The sequence below is a fragment of the Triturus cristatus genome, chromosome 3_2, assembly GCF_964204655.1.
Source record: "Triturus cristatus chromosome 3_2, aTriCri1.1, whole genome shotgun sequence".
Classification (NCBI taxonomy): domain Eukaryota; kingdom Metazoa; phylum Chordata; class Amphibia; order Caudata; family Salamandridae; genus Triturus; species Triturus cristatus.
This window is the reverse complement of record NC_140584.1, coordinates 659,528,254-659,546,963: the sequence shown is the minus strand read 5'-3', so window position 1 is coordinate 659,546,963 and position 18,710 is coordinate 659,528,254. Positions and strand designations below refer to the sequence as shown.

At 46.1% G+C, this 18,710-nt stretch overlaps 1 protein-coding gene across 14 annotated transcripts in view; it reads left to right on the top strand.

Moving 5' to 3' along the window:
* The window catches only part of ADARB1 (adenosine deaminase RNA specific B1), a 1,000,448-nt gene that overhangs the window by 281,061 nt on the left and 700,677 nt on the right, over positions 1 to 18,710 (top strand). For 5 of the 14 annotated variants that reach the window (XM_085648621.1, XM_085648617.1, XM_085648626.1 and 2 more), the window contains one exon: positions 13,416 to 13,496. The exons of 8 other annotated variants lie outside the window; for them this stretch is intronic. The gene's annotated coding sequence lies outside the window, so the exon portion shown is untranslated. The remainder of the gene's footprint in view (positions 1 to 13,415; positions 13,497 to 18,710) is intronic. One more of the 14 variants, XM_085648627.1, reaches the window with a different exon arrangement.

Here is an 18,710-nt window from a genome sequence, read left to right as displayed (position 1 = left end):
AAATGTTTCTTCTGAGGGCCATGTGGATTTTTATTCTGTTATCTCACAGTAGGATGCCATGTGTAGTTATGGCCTGCTCATTCTATATCTGCTGGAAAGGGGGTAATTCTTTGATAGCTACGTCTGGTGATGGAAAATCATTTTAAGTGTGTCACCTCCATCCTTCTTGTGTCCTTTCCTTGATCTCTGTCAATGTGGGGTCACAAAGACATGGATCAGGGTGTTGCTTAGCCTGCACCAAATTTGATATACTCTCTAACTCATGAGATAGTTTTCTTTGAGATCTTCAGCGGATGTTGAGACTTGTAGGCGCCTGTGTTATTGGCTTTACCTGGTTTGTGATTGGTGGTGTACAAATGTTCTTGAAGACTGATTCTCCATTGTTTAATTTGAGTATTCAACTTGGCTTTCAGGTTTCCAGTTAATTTTTGTAGCATCTGATGGTCTGTCACTATATTGAACTGCTTCTAGAGATGAAAATGTGGTAGTGTTTGCATGCCCACACTACCACCAGACTCTTTTTTTTTTTTCTTTTCTTCTAGTTTAGAAATGTTATGATTGACATAGGATACAATTTGACAAACGTCACTTTTGCCGTGTTGTGCTAGAATGGCTCCTAGGTCTAATGAGCTGGGATCCACTGTGAGTGCAATGCATAGAGCAAGGGCCAAATATGCCTTATCGGTGGTGCTGCTGATGAGTTTCATTTTAATTTCTTGGAATGCATGTTCACATTCCCAGGCCCATTCAAACATGCATCCTTGCTTGGTAACTCTTGAAGAGCATACCCTTATGTACCTTTTTTTTTTTTTAGCAGTAACTCTCCAATCCTAAAAAGGACTGTGCATCATTGATGTCTTCAGGTGCCAAAGATGTTTTTGCGATCCTCGATTTAGCTGGATCTCAGTGCATTCCTTTATCTAATAATATCCCCTTTGAATTTGAGTTGTTTTTCGTGTTCAGGTTTAAGTTTGCATCAAGTAGGATTTCACACACTTGTTCAGCTTCTTGTTGAACTCTTCCTCAGATGATCCGAACCCTAGAATGTTGTGACTATAGTTCAGTGTATTGACAGTGGATCTGATGACCCTCCTGGTAGCTTCTTGGAATATCTCTCCTGCTGATGGTACTACAGAACTGAGTGTTTTATACTGAAATAATCCCCAATGTGTGGTGAATGTGACGTCGTGAGAATCTTTGTATATTTCTAGTTGAATGGTGCTTTTATTGAGGTCTAATTAAGACCATTCTCTGACTCCATGTAGAGGTGTGATCATGTTTATTAGGTGAGATCTTAGGTGGTGGTGTTATATGGTGGTGTTTGGGTCATGCCCATGCACAGACATACCTTGCCCTATTGGTTGCGTTTCAGTACCACTCTTATTGTGACTACCCATGGAGTCGGTCCTCAAGACTTCTCAACCATTACATGTGTCCGCTTCAGTAGTACCATCTTTGTAAGCAAATGTCATCCAGAACGTGCCAAGGCATATTAGTGGTTCTCTGGCCATCCAGTTGTAAACCTAGACAACAGTTTGAAGAAATCTGAGTTTGTGTTCATCTGCTTGTGCTCTGTAACACAGATGTAATTCAAAGATGCTCTTCTGTGGAACATCAAGCAAGCAGGATGACTACCTTTGAGGAGATTTAAACAATTATATTTTTTCATTGTACTGTGTTAATCACAGACCATGAATGGTTATTAGTCACTGCCTTGGTATGACAAGAGTAAGCTTTTGCACAATATTGTGGATGATATTCTCCTTTATTGTTATATGGTGCAGGACGTCTAAGATCTGGAGGAGCTGCTCCTCTTCGCTCTAACAGCCCTTGGATTGTGACACTTCGTGGTGTCTTTTGTCTTCTCACAAATTTCTTTGTAGGCTCTTTTGCACATTTTCTCAAAATGATATTCCTTCCTATATTTGCGACAGTGTTTGCTCCATAGCTGGACATGTGCCATCATGCTTGTATGTTTTGCTGCATCGCTAACATTCTCTTTTTGACTGGACTGTGGTTCCTTCCTTTGCATCCATGTCAGTCTTTTGGTCTGGTTTGTCGTTTATGACTCTTGCATGCGTTTTTTGGTGTGTGAATTTTAGCCAAAATGCTTGTTCTTGCTTCTCTGCCATACCGCCTCAGTTTTCTTTTGTTTCAGACTGATCATTGATTTGCGTCTTATCCTTAATCTCTCAAAGGGGGTACCTTTTCCATGTCAACCACTGTTGCAGTGATTGATTCAGACTGATACCCTTTGCTGATTCTTAGTCTATTGACACTTACAGCAGAAACTTAGTGGAATTACATGGCAAAGGTAGGTGATGAGTTTGTCCATTGGTTTCCCTTTTTCTTGTGATGTTAGGTTAAAGGTATATTGTTTGTAGTCTGTTCTTCATAGGCAGGAGTTTAGCATTGAACACTTGTACCTTTTGGTACTTCGTTGATTGAGCAGGCAGTAATAATTGTATTATTTTTGCGAATGTTTTTGTGTATTAATTATCAGCAACATTTGATTCTTATCCAGTCTGTCCATTTGTGAGCCATACTGCTGCCAGGAGCTATGACAAGTTGGTTTGGGGGGGTGCAGGTATGACACGGCATTATTTCGTGATTTTTCTGTCTGTGAACATATTTCTGCTATTCCTCTTTTATTGCTGACTGTGCCTTTTTTACTTTGTTTACTTGTTTAGTATATTTATTACTCTATTAGTTCCTGCTTTTTTACTTGTTTACTGGGCATTTTTCCAGGCTTCTTTGGTGTTGATTTGCTTTTAAACTTCCTTTATTTATGTTTAATTACGGTCCGATCAGTCAGGCCTGACTTCAGAATGGCAGCTCCAAGGATTTTCTAGGGGGACCGCCTGTCTTCAGAAGTGCAGAATCTGTCCCCCCTCCTGTGAGATCTCATTTCCCTCAACATCACATACTGTTCCGTTGTTACCTAACCGTAACACTTGTGTTTCGGTAAAAAACTGTGCCAGGTCAAATACTGGTGGGGTAGATGAGGTATTCTCTTTACCTCCTTCCTCAGACTCTTGATGCCTTACTCAAGTATGGAACTTGTTGTTCAACATGTGACTCCTCTTGTGCAGCGAGGTGCTGCAATCCCACAGCTTTGGTCTGCACTCTGGGTGTGGATGCTACGCTCCTTTTGCTTGGGCTGCAAGATGCTAGAGTCAATTAATAAGTTCATTGCAACAGGAAGATGCTTTATGTATATCAATGCAGCTTGGCTGCTAGTGCCAACTGGAGTTATATCTTTGTGGTCTATTTTGAGTGTGCTCCATGCGCAGACATGGCTCATCCCCTTCTCTAGTTGTAATGTCATGGCAGAGATGTTCAGCACGCAAGTCTGCATGAGATGTTAATTTATTTCTATGAATTCCCTCATTAATACATCACAAGCTTACAAGTGGAAAGCTAGCCTCCTCTATGTGCACTCTAACCTGGTCGCTGCCTCAAGAGTTTCATTTGTCCCTTGTACTTCCTAATCGGTGGGTGGTGTACAGGAAGTGTTGTCCTGATTCCATATGGTGCTCTGACCTCTGTTTGGTCATCTAGGTTATTGTGGCAGAGCTTGACAACATGACACCTCTTATAAATTGAATCTGAGATTTAAATTTCTAGTTTCAAATGAGGTCTTTGTATTATTCCCTTGTGACTAGTGACAGGGACATCTTAAGGATTTTGGGGGCCCTGGGCCAAAAATATTTTGGGGGCCCCTGTCCAGAACAGCTTTGAATTTATGGTCCAATTTGAGCCCCTGTTTTCCACGCCGTTTCCGCTTCCTCAGCTGCGTTAGCGATCCAGTTCACATCATAGGCATTGGCCTATATATTCACGATGTAAACGGACGCGTGCAGCTGACTGCGGTAGGATTTAGTGTTTCCTGCCCTGCTACTACGTTTTGAATACTTTTTAAATAGTATACGTGTGGCTGAATTACTCTGTACTTTTTAACAATTTCTCCTACCATTTTTTTAACACAAATTTTATTAGGCATTTCAGATAAAACATTACATGGATAATTGCATATTTAAACAGGTGGTAATTACTAATTAGATAAGAAGTGATGTCCGAGGTACAGCTGTGACAGTGCATAATCTGATGTTGATGATTGCGTATGTTCAAACTTTACATAGTATCCATATTCAAACCCCAGAAGGAGTCAAGTTTATTTCCATTGGGTAATGAACTTATGTGGTGAATGCCTGAAGGGTATTATGTCTGATACCCATTTTAACCCACCCACTCCAATCCACCCCTTGAAGCCGAACTCAAAAAAACAAAACAGTTGCCGTTGTGATGAAACCTTATTATATCTTGGTAAAGTGTGCCAGGTGACATTCTCATCCGATATTGCTAGTGAGGACAAGGGAGAGGGGGCAAGAGGGAGATCAGGGGCAGGGGGGAAGAGAGGGGGGAAAGAGCAGTCGTCACAAAAAAGAAACAACTGCCAAGAGTCCAGCCACTTTGGGGGAAAGGGTCAAGTAGCTACCGCACCAACAGTTCGTGGAGTCTGAGAATTAACATTTTCTCCTACCTATGCGCACTTGCACTTTAGTTTATTCTGTTTGCCTACACCTCCTTCGCTGCTTCGATTCGCATCTCACTTTTCCTCCAGTCCTGGTCTGCCGCGGCTGATACACCGATTGTGTGGAGGGCTGGGGCTACTATCAGGCTCCTCACTTCCGCCACGCAGTTTCCGCTTCCCCAGCTGCGTTAGCGATCCAGTTTGCATCATAGGAATTAGCCTATATATTCCCGATGCAAACGGACGCGACCAGCGGCTGCGCTTCTGGTGCGTCAAAGACAAGCCTGTCTGCTCCCGTCAGTGTCCTGTCAGCGTCCGGCGCCAGCCATGCTGCCCAGCTCCCCTCCGGTGAGCTTCTTCCACTATATTACAATAGGGAAATACTGCTTAGCCTTAGGTGGCTACCATTATGTCAGTGTACAGCTGCTGATCCGAGCTTGGAGGAAGACTTTCGATGCAATAAGTGCAACTGGTCTCTCCTCCAGCACAGGAACCTCCCACGCAACACTAAGTGTAAAAACAATAAGAAAACAGAGAACTTAAAGGCCACCCTTTTAAATTGTCACTCTATGCAAAAGCATGAACCACACATTTATGACCTACTTTTAGACGAACAGCCTGATGTTTCGTTTCTCACAGAGACATGGCTGTCTGAAGCCTCCAACCCTACTATCACCTCGGCAATCACTATGAATTATAAAATCCTCAGGAGGGACCGACCAAGTGGGAAGGGGGGGCGGTGTCATAATAATTTACAATCAAGAACTAGACTGCTCTCCCATCCCGATGGAAAACTTCGAGGGCGCAGAGTCCTTAGGCTTCCGCTGTACCTTATTCCCCCATCATAGCATAGCTAGTTTTCTGATTTACAGACCTCCCGTGCAAATGGAAATTTTATTACCACGCTTTATACAGCCACCACCTCCCTGGACTTAAAGTACAATAACTGCCTTATTCTGGGAGATTTCAATATACATATGGACAATGGAAAATACCCTCAAACAATTTCCTTGATGGAGACGCTGCAGACCTGCAACATGTTTTCATCTATTTTTCGGCCACCCAGGCGAAGGACCATACCCTAGACCAAATCTTTCACAACTTTGACATATCAGTAAGCCTACCTCTTCCCATTACCTGGTCTGACCACCTCCTATTAAAATTCATCATTCCCAACTCTGACACAGCCCCTCGGACTAACGCAGGGCAGAGGGTCCCTAATTACAGAACGTTCCATAAAATATCCATCCCGATGTTAGCAGATGCCCTCGGTCATTCCTCACCGGAGCTGTCTGGCTGCCCTGACTTGGACGCCCTCTCAATAGATTCATGGCTCTGAACCAACATTGGTGCAGCTGTACCGGTTGTTTCCTGCTCCTCAAAGAGGTTGGCCCCACCAGCTCCATGCTTTAACGATTCCCTCAGATCTAGCAAAAGAAATTGTAGAAAAATGGAACGGAAATGGCGTAAATCCTATCTACCTGAGGACAGGAAGGTGTATAAACACACCTTAAAAGCTCATTACATTCTCATGAAGGCAGCCAGAAAAACTTCTTTCAAACCAAGATAGAAAATGCCTAAATAAGAGTAAGGAAATCTTTAGCATAGTTAAATCCTTTACCGCCCCGAAAGCCAGCACAAAGGAAGGGCCATGCACGGAAGAATGGTCTAAGCAAATAGCTCAATTCTTCCACAAAAAGATCTCTGTGATCCAACAAACCTTTACTAACAACTCAGAGGAAGAACTGATCTTCTACCTTAGTTCTAATAGCAATTTTCACCCCTTGGATCCTCCATCTTTACTAACTTTCCCTGAGTTTCAGCTTGAAGAGTCACTGACCCTTCTCCAAAGCATTAGGTTTGGCTCTCCTACCGACCTATGTCGAGCGAATATCCTGAACCTATTAGCTCCCACCATAAACCCACAGTAAACCAGCTCTTTAATGCTTCCCTCTCCTCAGGCAGCATGCCGAAATTATGGAAGAATGCCAAGATTCTTCCACTGATAAAAAAGGCTAAAGCCAAACCGGCAAAGCCTGCCAACTACAGGCCAATCTCCCGTCTTATGGCCCTCTCCAAAGTATTAGAGAAGCATGTAAACAAGGCCCTCCAAAAACACATTAAAGATGGGCAGCTCCTTCATGAGTCCCAATCCGGTTTTAGGGCTAACTACAGTACAGAGTCCGCTCTACTGGAAGAGACTGAATTTCTCAAGGGTAAGCTGGACCAGGGAGGCAAGGCTGTTCTGATACTGCTTGATCTGTCAGTGGCCTTCGATACGTTCCCACATGAGAGACTCGCTAACATCAGCCTGGGGGGGGGCCGCCTTAACATGGATGTCATCCTTCTTGGCAAATAGATCTCAGGAAATCTGGCTCCCCCCTTTCTCATCCCCGGTTCCGGCCATGAATGTAGGTGTCCCTCAGGGCTCCATTCTCAGTCCTACTCTTTTTAATATATATCTATCCCCCCTTGTATTTCTGATAGGGGAAGAGGGCGCCAAAATAATTTCCTATGTTGATGACACTCAGCTGATTTTTTCATGTGAAAAAGAAACCAACTTTGACGGGGCAATGATTAGGTCTTGCCTCACGAATGTTTTTAACTGGCTTAAGATCAATCAGCTGAAGTTAAATCCTGACAAAACTGAATTTGTTTTCTTTGGTAATCCAGAAATGCGTGACTGGAGCTCTTGGTGGCCAAAGATCTGCCGCCGCCGCCCGGGAAAAAGGAGAAAGTCAAAACCTTAGGAATTGTCATAGACAAGATACTCTCCATGCGCTTTCAAATCCAAAATCTAACTGGCACTTGCTTTGGCATACTCTGGATGCAAAACAAATTCCTGCCACTGTTACTGCTTGAGAGCAGAAAGATCGTGATGCAGGCTCTGGTGACATCAAAGCTTGAATATGTCAACAGCTTGTACCTCGGTCTTCCCAAATCCCTTATCCAGCGCCTACAAGTGGTACAAAACGTGGCGGCCAGAGCCATCCTGAGACCTAAACCCAGATCTAGTATGACCCATATTCTTAAGTCTCTACACTGGCTCCGCATAAAAGAACAGATCGACTTCAAAGCAATGACCATCTTCTTCGAAGCTTTCCACGGCTTAGGAGCCGGCTACCTAAATAAGCGTGTTAATCGCTACATAACATATAGGATCCCTAGGATCTTCCAATGCCAACCTGGCCATCGTGCCTAAAATATGCTGTGCCCGCACTGGAGGCAGATCCCTCAGCTTTTTAGGTGCAACATTGTGGAATAGACTCCCTGAGTCTCTGAGACTAACCACAGACCTACTCACTTTCAGGAAGAACTTAAAAATCTGCCTTTTTAATAACTGATGGGTCTTTTACGAACGTTTTCCACCCGCGGTCACGCGCCAGGACACTCTAGTCTGTGTAGCTGCGTGCTTTATTAAATACACTATTTCATTTAATTTCATTAGGTCCCTGACAGTGCATAGGAACACTCGTCCAAATTCTAAGGGCCTTATTTATGAGGCCTTGCTTCACTTTTTTGCCGACGGTGTGTCACTTTTTGTGAAGCACCGGCAGCGTAAACAAGCATTGGCATAGCCAATAGGTCTCGCTTTTGGGATATTTAGTTATGCAGCACAATATCCTTGGTGCAACAACATCAACTGTTGCATGGCTAAGCACTTATAAGGTCCCAAAGGCAAGACCTATTGTTTTTTCTTTTGTTCATGAAAGAAATATTTGTTTTCCTCTTTGTATACCATTTGTATGCCACCATTCAGTGACGTCTTCAGAAACAACATAGAGCACCCACAAAAAATATATTTACAACATTGGTAAATCCATGAAAATGTGTATCTCAGACTGTGTGGATACTGAAAGTGGGGTGGTATGTCTGCCTTTGTACTTCCTGTCTGGAGCGCCAAACACAGCAAATGTACAGGGCAGTAAAAAATACAGCAATGTTCCCTATGCGCTGTATTTTATCTCTTAGCACCAGTGACAATGATTTTTCATTTTCCAAAGACAATCCTCCACTTTGAGAGTTTGACAATGGAAGATTTAAAAAACAGTGCCGAGTCCATCTTGCTGCAATGGTATAGTGGACCAGCCGGCACTCGGTTATTGCCGAAACTGCTCCTGTCATGTCAGCGAAATCAGTTTTGAAGATAAAAGTTTGCCTGGTCCACTGCCATTACTAGAGTTTTTGAGTGGCTGGAGCTGAGCCAATGGAGATGTTGCCTCCTCCTCCACAGCCGCTTGGGGAACCGCTTGAAAACTGTAAACAGTGAGAAGAGTAAAAGGAAGGTGCCAGCAATCAGGATGAACTTAACTATTAAGAAACGATCACAAGGATAAAGTTAAATCAGAGTCTATGTATTCTCTGCACAAGGCGTCAAAGCTAAACAAGCATTGGCCGCGCGGCTGTAAAAGTAACGCCGCAAAAGTCATCGCGATCACGGTGAAAGCGAAAGTGATCGCGATGATGCGCTCTGTGCTCGCAAAAATGAAATAAAAAAACGCAAGTGGTGACGCGTGTGGTGCGCACACGCGCACGCATCGGGAAAAAGTTCTGTGCACGTCGCGCGTGCTTGTGCGCGTAATAGCAAGCTGGTGGCTGGCAAGGTAGCACTTTTGAAGCAGCTACTAAATGTCTCGCCAGTGCAGCGCTTGCGCTGGCTCAGGCGAGACCTACAAATTTGCCATGTTGCGCCCTATTTACAAAGTGACGCATCTAGGTAGATGCGTCACTTTGTAAACCCCTGCACCACATTATACCTGCGCCAGGTATAATGTATGTAGGTTGGGTGTTCCCCCGCAAAAAGCCTCGTAGAAGTGGCGCATTGAAATCTAGGAGAGTTCAGTGCGCCACTTCTAGGACGCCATTGCATCAATATCTTACACCTGCCTCACAGCAGGCGTAAGACTAATGCAGGCCCTTTCACATGGGGTTTGCCCCATGTGAAAGGACACATTGCTGGAGTTGCGTCTATTTTCAGACACATCCCAGCAATGCATCTCTTCTACGCCTACGAATACATCAGAAATACTGACGTATCTGTAACTCCTTGCGACATGATGCGTCATACAGTAAATATTACGCATCCATCATGTCGCAAGGAGGGCGCACTAAGAAGTGATGCATCCCTGTTTTCACACAGCGATGCATCACTTCTCATAAATAAGGCCCTAAATGTGTTTACATCTAATATTCAGGGATGGTTATGTGTATTTTCAACATTGTAACACAGCATTAGCTCACCAATATTACTGCAAATATTCTCTGTGACGCCCTCCCATTTCTTATGTTAGGCCTTTTTTTGATGTAAAAGAAACTTTTTTTATGTATATTGCATGAAACATAAAAACAACATTTCTCTGCAAAATGCCTGTACTAGACTTACACATCAGGTACATAAAAATAGATTAAAGGAAAACAGTATTTAAAACAATCTGTTTAAGAAATATTCAAGGTCATTAGGGCAAAACTCTGGAGAACGGAGCTGACTCTGTCAGGGGGCCCCCTGAAAGGCTGGGGCCCTGGGCCAGAGCCCACTTTGCCCCTGCATTAAAACGTCTCTGACTAGTGATTGAAAGTGCTTCACGTTCTAGAATTGCCTTGAGTTGGTGGCCGAAGGACTAAAGAACTAGTGAATATTATGTTGGATTGTAGAGCTGCCATCAGATTACTTGGATGGTGCATCTTCCTCTCTCCCTACTTACTATATCTGCTTCTGTCACAACTCAGATATTATCTAGCGCTGCCCCTCCCCCCTCCCATTCTGTACTTCTATTCATTTCCTATCCTCAACTACCTGTGGATTCTGCGTGTTGTAAGTCTTTCTACTGACATTGCTCTTGGACTTTAACAGTTACTGACCTCACATCCTCTACTACTTCCTGACCACTTAGTTCCTTCCTAGGCTCTTTCCCACACCACCTACTGCTTGTAGATTTCTGGTTGCCTCAGGACTGTTCAGTGTAAGGAGCCCATGGATAAACCTTCCTTTAATGTCTGATGCTCACGCCATCCCTTTGCAGTTCCTCTGCTCCGCGTATATAGCAGCAACTAATTTGAGCTTGCTTATTGTTTTTCAGTTCTCTGCCACAGGCCAGCTTGTTTTAAGTTCTTTGGCTTTTAGTGCTTAATTATGCATACTAAAGTAACATTTTAAAAGTACACCTTGTGAGCAGTGAAAAACGAATGCAGGACGAATCAGTAGGTTTAGAATGGCAGCACCTTTATTTATACTGTTTACTATATTTATATCAATCATGAAGACGGAATGATTTAGACCTTGAAATTAAAATGTTTTGTCGTTGACTGTATGGTCATCTTCAAAGAGTTCAGAGATGGCTTAGTTAAATTGTCCTCTTCAAAGAATGCAGCGATGGCTTGGACATGCATGTGATGCTGAGTTTTATCTGCATTGTGCGAAAATTACTCTTTAACCATCGTAATATGATATTGCATCTGTAGGGATGGTGTTTTGATGTTGGCGTTTGATCTTTTGTAGCCCTTAGAAAACCTATTTTGCTTCAAATTGATGGTTTTTCTGGGGTGTGTACTGTATTGAAAGATGTATGGTGAACTTGCCAGTGCTCAACTTTAAAAACAGAACCCTTGACTCACTGGCCTCCTCCCAGATATGCCTGAACGAATGAAGACCGAAGAAAGATTAGTATAGCAGCGCAACTGCTGCATCCTAAGAAGCGTCCTGGCGCTTTGACGCTAATGGAAGTAGGAACCGAATTTACACCTCACAAAACAGAAAGGTTTTCAGTTGGGCCTTAAACAGACTTTCCCTAGGGATAAATCGAAGGTACAATGGTAAAGCATTCAAGAGACTGGGAGCTAAAAAAGAAAAAGATCTGCCCTCAGATTTGGCTTTCCGTACTTTGGGGATACACAACAGATTAAGATTGGCTGAGCGGACAGTCCGATACATGAAGCTGCTGCGACAATTGTGTAACTTGTTTGTGAGCTATTTAGAGGCAAGGGGGCGCATGAGCCTTTTGGTAAGAGTAATATTGATTGATAGGGTCTTGATGCACACTATGATGTTGCGCCGTTCTGTTTTTTCTTTTTGCTCACAATAAAAAGATTTAAAAAAAAAAAAAAAAAAAAATTGGCCAAGTGAAGGATTCTAAGAGGGAGATATTTTTTTAGCTCATCTTGGATGTATCTAGGACCGTTCTGATAATGCATTGTGTGTGACCATAAGCCTTTTAAATTTGATTAGAACATTGGAACGTTGGGAGCTCCATTGAAGACAATGGAGTGCTCCCTGCTTCTACGGGCCGGTGTAAGGCCCGCAGAGCAACATTCCAATGTTTTACAAAGGCCTCCCGGAGCCCGAGGGGATTTAAATCCCCTCGAGCTTTGAGAGGCCTTTGTTTTATTTGTTAGAACATTCTGCCCTCTAGTGGAAGAATGTTCTAATAGCCTTATTGCCCTTCGTAGCAGGGCTATACTGGCTATTAAAGGCCCGCTTCCGCGTTAAAGGCTCGCTCCCGCGTTAAAGGCCCGAGCCAAAGGCGAGGGACTTTAACAAGGGAGTGGGAATTTAATAGCCGGTCTAGCCCGCTACGAAGGGCTATAAGGCTATATTCTTGTTTTAACTGGCAGCAAGTGAAGTTTCTTCAGCCTTTGTCTTATAGGATGTTTTTTTTGGAGTGTTCAATACAAACCGAGCTGCAGCATTCTGTACACGCTGAAGCCAAGTGAGCAGGTTATGAGGGGCTCCCACATGATTAATGCATGTACAATACCCTTGTGGGTATCATGAGAAAGGTATTTTTATAATTATTTTAAAAGCCTAAAACAGGTGCCAGAAGTGGCCTACACATGGGGTTTGAAAGATTAATCTGCTTCCATTAACACTCCCAGATTTCTAGCGACAGGTGAGGGGGTGGGTGCAGGCCCCTGCTCAGGAGGCCAAAGTCTTGTATAATCAAGTGGGAAAGGAGTACCAAACCTCAAGATATCGGATTTGTCAGAATTGATTTGCATGCAGCCTTTGCACATCCAGTATACCTGTATCTAATCTGGGCTCTTTAGGTGTTGCCTACCAGACAGCACAAGCTGTGTGTTTGCGATGACCTACTGTGAACTTACAGTGGGCTTACAGTCCACCTGTTGCTTACCATAGGATGCGTTATCACCACTCTAATTAGCTTACTTATTATTTTAAGGCTTCTCTTCCTCTTATTATTTGTCCCTTTCCTGGAGCATATCACTTTACCTGCCCTTCGATTGGCTTCTCTATATCCTTCCACTGCTGACATTTAGTGAATTATTTTTAGTGTTTCGTTAAGGAATCCATGAGAGTCCATATGTATTCTTTCTCTCTTGTGTGCTGCTTCCCCTCTACAAATTCCTGCTACTGCCTGTTGCTTTCCCTGCAGTTGCCCCACAACCCACTCCTCCGTTTCTCACCAACCCCAGGTGGTACTTGTACATTTTGCTGGCATTTGCTGCTGCGTCGCTCTGCATTGTTAAAACTGCTTTGCTGCACATCCAGTACTCCTCCTCTCCCCCATCCCCCACACCCTCCTGCTGACGCACAAATCTGTATCCACTCCCCACCTCCTACCTCACCTGTCGCAGTCCTATATTTGTGGTGTTTTTCTGATGGCCCCAGCAGCTGCCATATGCTGCCTGGCCCCTCTGTTAAACGAAAACAGCTTATATGTAAAATTTATTATTTCTTTTTCTTCTCAAAATTTTGCATTGTAAGTTGCGTCAACCATCTTAGATTGGTAAATTCAAAAAGAAAACTTTGCCCTCTTCATTTCATAAACAAGCGCTTGTGTTCTGATGATTGCACACAGATACATCGTCATGTATGCACATGATTGGCAACAATGGCTGCATCATTCTCCCTTATCTTTCTTTTTAGGTCACGCTAAAGACATCTTGGGGACTTTCAGAAAGTTCACCTATATCTACATTCCACCTGGTGATTACCATTGGCTTTTTGGTTTGTAACTCACATTTTTCTGGCTTTCGATTTGCTGACTTTATTTGGTTTAGGTTCTCTAGGTTCAGTTTGTCCCTCCCGTTGCCTAAAGCGTGTTTACTGTATTCTTCCACAAACTCCCTTTCTGTAAATAGGTCTTTAAATTTTGCTCAAAGACCGAGGTCAGCTGTCAGGCAATGTCTTCCAAAGGCGCATGTTCACTTTTCTTTCTCCGACTTCAAAATTAGAATATTTGAATGAAAATCTTGCTGGAAACTGGAAGTAGGAAGGAGTAGTTTCTTTTCTGTAACTCCAGTTCTGTATTAGGGGTATCTCTGTTATAGTCATAATCTAGTGAATAGTCCCGCCCATGTGCGTGGACCCCGGAGCAATAAAAATAATCTCTTAAATTGTCAAGCCATGCAGACCTGCATCTACACTTAAGAGAGAATTCAAAGACAGATAATGCAGCCTATATCCACAGGCTACACTGTCCAGTACTTCAACTAGAAAATTCCACCAACAGCACTGCCTGCCCAGCTTTTTCCACAGAGAAAAAAACCTGCCTCTACCAGCAAAAGCCTCTGGAATGATAGAGAGGGAGGAATGGACAGATAAGCCCCATAGGCTGCCATTATGTGGCTCAGAACAGGATACTGTGCCTTTAAGAAATCTTTCCAGAACTTTTCCAGTATCCCAGAATGCACAGCAGGTCCCTTTTACTTTCAGTTCTTTTTGAAGGCGTAGCACGCCAGACCTGTAGCATTCCTTATATTAACATGTATCTCTCCACCAGGGAGGCGGGCGGGCGGGCGCTTAGGACTATAACCGAGATACCCCTACTACAGAACTGGAGTTACAGAAAAGAAACTACTTCTTCTGTAGTAGGGGATCTCTGTGTATAGTCATAATCTAGCGAATAGAATGGCAAGCCCATCCCCACACCAAAACGGCGGTGGAGAAGACTACAAAATAATACCACTACTGTGCGAACAAATTTCGCAGCGAAGCCTGCCCAACCTGAGCATCTGCCCTGGCATCCGTGTCCAGACAGTAATGCGCAGCAAAGGTATGGACCGACCTCCCAAGTGGCTGCCTTGCAGATTTCTGCAATCGGAACATTACGCAGCAAAGCAGTCGTGGCAGCTTTGCCCCTGGTGGAATGAACCTTAGGTTTACCCCCTAAGGTCTTATTAGCCTTTTGGTAACACAATTGTATACAGGACACAATCCACCGAGAGATGGACTGTTTGGAGGTAGCAAGACCGGTCCTGACTGATCCATAATTGATAAACAACTGGTCTGACCTACGAATATCTTTGGTCTTATCAAGATAAAACTTCAACACCCTCCTAACGTCCAGGGAATGTAGAGACCTTTCCGCTGGAGAAGATGGATTCTGAAAAAACGTAGGTAAAGTTATGGTCTGGTTGACATGAAAATCAGATATAAACTTAGGAAGAAACTTAGGGTGAGTACGCATAACAACCTTGGCAGCATGAAATACCGTATAAGGTTCTTGGCAACACAACGCCTGAAGTTCACTCACCCTGCGGGCCGACGTAATGGCCACTAGGAACGCCGCCTTCCAAGACAGGTGCTGCAACGAAGCCTTGTGAATAGGTTCAAAAGGCTCCTTCATCAATCTGGACAGCACCACATTCAATTCCCATGAAGGCGAGGGAAGTCTGACAGGAGGGAACACTTTCTTCAAGCCTTCCAAAAAATCCTTGATCACAGGGATATGAAAGAAGGAAGTCTGTGAAGGGCATTTCCTGTAAGCAGTCAAAGCAGCTAGATGGACCTTAATGGAATGGAAATTAAGGCCAGACTGCGCCAAATGCAAAAGGTACGGAAGGATGACATCTTCCTTACATGTCGTCGGGTCAAACTGCTTGGACTTGCACCAGATGCAGAACCACTTCCACTTGTAAGCATAGGACGTTCTAGTGGAAGGTCGCTTAGCCTCCTTCAGTATATCCATACAATCCGCTGGTAGATTCAAATGGCCATATTGCACTATCTCAGGAGCCATGCTGCCAAACTCAAAGACGAGAGGTTGGGGTGCACCAACTGCCCCCGAACTTCGTGAGAAGGTCTGGCCTGCATAGCAGCCGTATGTGAGGAAGGAGAGACCGGTGAAGCAGGTCCGTGAACCACCACTGTCTGGGCCATTCCGGGGCAATCAGGATCATCCGCGCCCCGGACCGGGACAGCTTGAGGAGCACCGGCGGAATCAGGGGAATGGGTGGAAAAGCGTACAGAAAGCTGTTCGACCAATCGATCCATAGCGCATTCCCCAGCGTCCCCCGCTGGTAGTACCTGGATGCGAAGTCTCGGCATTTGCTGTTTTTGGCGGTGGCGAACAGATCTACGTCTGGAGTCCCCCACCTTGCGAAGACGTCCCCTAGTACTTCGTCGTTTATGACCCATTCGTGGTTTTCCTGAATCAGTCTGCTCAGTGCGTCCGCCTGAACATTCTGCACATCTGGCAGATGCGTGGCCGTAATCGTCAGTCCTCGGGCCAGAAGCCAGTGCCAGATCGACTGCGCCTCCTGCGACAGCGTGCGTGATCTCAACCCCCCCCTGCTTGTTGAGGTAATACATCGTGGTTGTATTGTCCGTCTGCACAAGCAACGAGTTGGTCTGGAAGGACGGATGGAAGGCCTTCAATGCCAAGTGAACGGCTCTGAGTTCCAGGAAATTGATGTGGTACGTCGACTCCACCGGGGACCACTTTCCTTGTATCTGTAAGTCTCCGGAATGCGCTCCCCAGCCGTGGAGAGATGCATCCGTCACGATACTCTGCGTGGGAATGTCCTTGTGGAAGGGAACCCCCTGAGGAGATTGTCCGCCGAACACCACCACTTCAGCGACTGAAGAGCATGCAGAGACAGCCGTATCTTGTCGTCCCAAGAACCTGTCCTCTGATCCCACTGATCCTCCAAGCACTACTGCAATGGTCTCATGTGCAGCCGTGCGTGAGGTGTGAGGAAGATACATGAGGCCATCGATCCCAGCAGCGAAGATACCTTGCTCACTGTCGTAGATGGCGCGGTCATAAGAGCCTGAGCCTTCCGAAGGAGTGATAACCGTCTCTCCTCCGAAGGAGACACGCTTGCGGACAGCGTATTGATGGAGGCCCCCAAGTACTGTATGCACTGGACCGGAGTCGGGACAGACTTGGACATGTTGACGTGCAACCCCAGCTTGTTCAAGAGAACGCACGTCTTCTGGAAGTGTGCTTGTGCTTCCGAGAAGGAGAAGGCCTTGATCAACCAATCGTCCAGGTACGGGTAGACAAACACCTTGTTCCTCCGCAGGTGTGCAGCCACCACTGTCATGCACTTCGAGAAGGTCCTGGGCGCAGACTTTAGCCCGAATGGCAGTACTGTGTATTGATAATGATTGGCGCCGACTTGGAATCGCAGGAACTTCCTGTGCTTCTGTGCAATGGGCACATGGAAGTACGCATCCTGTAGGTCTATGGCACAGAGCCAGTCTCCTCATTGCAGCTGAGGGTAAATCTGGTGCAACGATAGCATGTGGAATTTCTCTCTGCGAATCCATTTGTTTGCTTGCCGCAAATCCAGAATGGGCCTGAACTCGTTCTTGTCCTTCTTGCGAACCAGGAAGAACCGAGAGTACAGACCTCTTCCCCTTTGAGACAGCGGTACGTCTTCCACCGCCTTTTTCCTCAACAGGATGTCTGCCTCCGCCTGGAGCTCTCGCAGTTGATACCGTGAGCTTACCGGCAGAATCGCTGGAGGCGGGCTGATGAACCGAAGACTGTATCCATTGCACACAATATTCAGCACCCACTTGTCCTGAGTAATTTTTCTCCACTCTGCCAGAAATAATTGAACGCTTCCCCCCACTGGAGTGGGTAACAGTTGAAGGGGAAGTAATCGCTCGGGCCGAGACCCAGCCGAGCCCTTGGTCGTTGTAGCGGACTGCTGGCCTCCTCTACCCTTCTGGCGCTTCTGGAAGGGTTTCCGGAACTGCTGGTGCTGTTGTTGCTGCTGTCCCGAGGCCTGGCCACGCCCTCTGCCTGCAGCCCCGAACCGGCTCTGGAACGGGCGCTTTTTCTTCTCGGGCTTCTCTAACCCGACAGCCGTCAGGGTCTCTGCCTCCGTCTTCATGTGGGCCATTTCGTCGTCCGCATGCTGGCCGAACAGGGTTTCCCCCGAGAAGGGCAGGTTGGCCACTCTTTGTTGTGCCTCCGGTTTGAGTGAGGTAAGGCGAAGCCAAGCGTGACGCCGTTGGTTAATGCCATGACAATATCCATGTGCCGCTAACAGAGACACATCAGCCGCTGCGCTGATAATCTGGTTTGACACCAGCATCCCCTCACGCAAAGTCTCTAGAAAGTCGTCCTTCTTGTCGCGAGGCGCAGCGCCCCAACAGAGCCCCGGCACTCGCCGCCTTCATGGTGGTAGAAGCCGTCCCACAGACCTTTCTGCCCACCGAGTCTAGCCAACGGCTATCCTTATCAGGCGCCACTGTTGAGGAAGGAGTGGTAGCATGCTGCTTCCTTGCCGCCGTCACGATGACAGAGTCCGGTTTTGGGTCCATCCTCAGAAAGGTTGGGTCCGATTCCGGCGCCCGATACTTCTTCAGGAGCCTTGAGGGGGCTGGTTTTGTCACCGCCGGAGTGAGGAACAACTCCGTAGCGGCCTCCACCAATCCCGGCACTAGTGGCAGCAGGGGGCGAGACAGGTGCTTCTTGTGCAGCGTCTCGAAGATCACGGATGTCGTAGGTGTTGGCACAGTCACCGTGATCACTAGCTTGGCCGCACCCCTCCGTAGCACCTGCTGGAAGGAGACTACATCGTTGACAGGCGATACACCCGTCACTGGCGAGTCCGACAACATCGGCGAGTAGTCCCTGGTAGACGATTATGTGCGGGATCTGGCTCTGCGCCTCCTGCGGCGTCGCCCAGATGTCGATGACGACCGTCCACGGCTCCGTGATCTTCCTCTCCGTCCGGAGCGGGAGCGTAATCTGTTTGTCTTCTGCCGGCCTCACAGGCGCAGGCGACGGTGGCGTAACCTGGTGCCGCGGCCTCGGAGCACTCTTCGGCGGCGTCGGATACCTAGGCAACAACACCGACCGTGGCGGGGCCACAGGTGGGCCTGACGGTGTGTGAGGCGGAATGGGAGGAGGAGGCGGAATGGGAGGAGGAGGCGGAATGGGAGGAGGAGGCGGAATGGGAGGAGGAGGCGGAATGGGAG